Genomic DNA, 3,578 nt, shown 5'->3' on the forward strand with positions numbered 1-3,578 from the left:
GGGCGCCGGCCAGCTGGGCCTGGCCCGCTGGAGCCCCGGAGGAGGGGTCACGCCGGCGCCGGGGGCGGGCCGAAACCCGAGCTGTGCGCCCGCCGCTGAGCCGCTCGGCTCGCGGGGCGGGCCTGGGGAGCGCCGTGGGGAGGGCTGGGCACGTGGCGCGATGGGAACCCGGGCCGAGTAACGGGGCCAGAAGGAGGGGCCGGGACCGGAGACCGAGCAAGGGTAGGCTCCGGGCTAGGCGTCTGCAGCAGGGACCCAAGTGCGAGCTCCAGGGAGTCTCCTGACAGTTGGGGCCGGCTGTTGGTCTCTGGGAAAAGCATCCGAGACCGGGGAAATTTGGACGACTGTGCTTGAGGGGTGGTGACTGGATGTCTTGGGGGCGACGTTAGCCTCCGGATTACAGCGCTGGGGCGTGAATCCACTCGGCCCGAGATGTTGCCAAGAGGGAGCCACTGCTGGAAGCTGGGGTGCTGTGGCTGGAGAAAAGGAAGGGTGATCCCTCGAAGGGAGACCAAAAGGGCATTTCTGCAGAGCGGGCACTGTGGCTAACTTGGACCAGAAAGTGGGGCGATGTGGTGCTTAGGGACCCTCTGACTACCAGCTGCGGATAGCACCAACATCCAGGGACCTCATCACCCCCCCACAACAGGGTGGAAGATGACTGTGGCTGGCTAGGATGCTGACTGTGAAAGCCCAAAGCTGTGACTCACCTTCGTGGACTGCATTGTCTGATAAGTCAGACCTGAACTAAGATGTGAAGAAACAGAAAGCTCAGGGCACCCAGTAGACTACTTACAAGTTCCCTGAGATGGGTGGTAGAGCTTATGCAGGGACATATAAAGTGCTGGAGGACAGGGTTGGGTCCAGTAGATGCCCATGTGTCACAGAGATGCACTTCTGTGCAAGGTGGCGACCCCACACACACCAGAGCCAGGCTGACAAAACTCGGGGACCACTAACACTAGTGAACCTCCTTGGTCTGAGGCTTTCCACTCGGGAGGAAGGCAAACCTCCATACAGGCCAGCACCTTCTGAGCTTGAAAGGGCTGGTTCTGGATGAAGAGACTTCCAAGTCTAAGATTGGAGCTCCTCTGGGAGGCTGGGCTGTCTAGTTGTTCACGACTGCTCAGCCACCTGTCACAGGAAGGGTGCTCCTATGGAAAGCAAAAGAGGAAATGAGAGAGAGAGAGAGAGAGAGAGAGAGAGAGAGAGAGAGAGAGAGAGAGAGAGAGAGAGAATCACATCAGCCTCAGCCTCCACAGTGGCCCGAGCCAAGCAGGTTACTCCTGTGGGCGTAGACCACCCAAGCGAATGCCGTGTCCTGGCAGAAAAGCTTCCAGATGTGGGTGTGTGGCTGAGTGAGGGGTGGGGCAAGCCCATCACTTCCTCTCTGAGCCTTGGTTTCCCCATCGAAGGCCCACTTAATTCCACTGAGTGGTGTCTTTAACTTGCAATATCATGTTGTAGCTTACGAGCTGCCTTCCTAAAGGGTGTGGCAGACTCCCCACTGCTGGGAACCCTTTTGCACCCCACTTAGCTGTCCAATGGTGCTTCTCAGCAAAATGAACCCAAAAGGCAGCCTCAGCCACCCCAGCTTTGGGGGCCTCAGCACCAGGGAGACTTCCACCTGGAGGCCTGGCTCCTGCTCCTGGGAAGAGGCAGGGGACCGGAGACCCTGAGCGATGACATATTTAAAGGCATAAGATTGCTTCCAAGACAAATGATGTGTGAGACTGTAAACGAGTGTCGCCAGGCACTGCAGGCGGTACAGACTCCATGAGAGTGGAGCTGGCACCTCGGCCACCCAGCAAGTGCCGAGGAAGCAGGCAGCAACTGGGCAGCCCAGGCACAGAGAGACCTGGTTTTAGCCCTGGCCATCTGTGGAGATGGGGAACATGACCCACCTTTTAAATACTAGGCAGGGTTCTGCTTTCTTGGGCTTTGGTTAGGTCTGATCATGACAATGGGAAGTAGGGGGTAGCCTATCTCTGTGACCTGTCAAACTCAGAGCCCTGGCTCACCTCTGGGCCAGGGCATGTGAGTGGCAGGATGCATGCTCCACATAAGGTAATTCCAGATCCGCGTCTGAGGGCTACCCCAGCCTTCCATTCCCATAGGGGGAGATGGTAGTGGATGGTGAAGAGACCACAGCTGTCCCACCTTCAACAGAACTTCAGGAGACCCGCAGCACCCACCCTATACACTCTCACCTGCATGCAGCCTCGCCCAGGGCTAGCACCGCCCTGTTCATAGCATAGAGAAGCCGCGGTGGCTTCTCTCTGTCCCTCACAGATCTTTGAGGTGCTTCTTCGTATGGGGCTCTGCCCTGCCACACTGCATCTGCCACCAGCCAGCCCAGTGCCAGGGTGGAGAGAGTACCTGCCCTGTGAAGGTTCCGCTCCACACATCAGTGTCTCTGCTGAAGAAAGGAAACAGCAGCTCAGTGAGGAAGAGAATGAAAGGTCCAGGAAACAGAAGGTTCTGGCGCTTTTCTTGTGCTGGTCAAAAGGCAATGCCAGAAGAAGCCAGGAAGCAGGTAGAAGGCCATTCCTAGAGAAGAGCTGATAAGCATTGGTGGTAAACTGAGCCCACTGAGTTTGGCACTCACCTACCTAAGGACATGCAGCAGGCTAGGAAGTGGACTCCCTCCCCCTTTCCTCTTCCCTCCCATCTCCCCTTCTCCAGTGTGGGTGGTGAGCTCTTGGCTTTGCAGAGTGTGGGAAGGGCATTCTACTGGGAAAGTCTCCTCCCAAAGACTGTGCTCCGGTGGATGGCAAGTGGCCCTCTGGTTTCATTTTGGGTACAGGACTAGAAGGCTCTTTGCCATCTCCATCAGTGACCACCTAGGCCTGTGCAGCTATCCAAATACAATGCAGGGGCCAGATGCCACTGTGTTAGCTCTTTGATGGGTTCTAGGACTTGAGCCCACTTACAGGCCAGGAACCCTCAAGTTAAGGGGAGATCCAGTCCCCTTAAGGAAGGAGCCTGCCTCTAGCTCTTTTTCAAGGTACCTGTCCATAAAGAGAAAGGGAATGACCAGATGTTTTCGAGATTACTGGGCTCATGTAGATTCCCAGAAACCTGAAGTTTCACTGTCCTCCACTGAGAATACAGGTTTAAGAGGGACAAGCTGTCTTAGCTTCACCCCATTTCATAGAGGGCACCTTGGGCCCCAAGGCTATCCTGCTACCCTCTCTCTAGACCAGAGTTGCATATTGTAAGTAGACAGTCAACAGCGGGCCCTACGGTAGGCAGGAAGAGGTTAAAGAGGTGGGATTTGTCCCCATCCTATATACCCACTCAGCATTTGGAACCAGGGGAGCCAAGCTCGGGTGGTCTGGGAGGAGTGGGCCAAGGGGCCACTTATCAGGAAACACTGCCTAATTGAGAAGGTTGGGCAGGGGTCTCCCTGGGGGAGAATGCAAAACCATGCATGAGTCATTTGAAATGAAGCTGGACAGAGTGTGAGGAGAAATGAACCCACCCAGATTGCCAGACAGGACAGAATGAGCTCATGGCTGTGATAGTGTGTGGTGGTGGAGGTGGTGTGTGTGTGTGTGTGTGTGTGTGTGTGTGAG

Source organism: Phodopus roborovskii, unplaced genomic scaffold, assembly GCF_943737965.1.
Source record: "Phodopus roborovskii unplaced genomic scaffold, PHOROB, whole genome shotgun sequence".
Taxonomy (NCBI): Eukaryota; Metazoa; Chordata; class Mammalia; order Rodentia; family Cricetidae; genus Phodopus; species Phodopus roborovskii.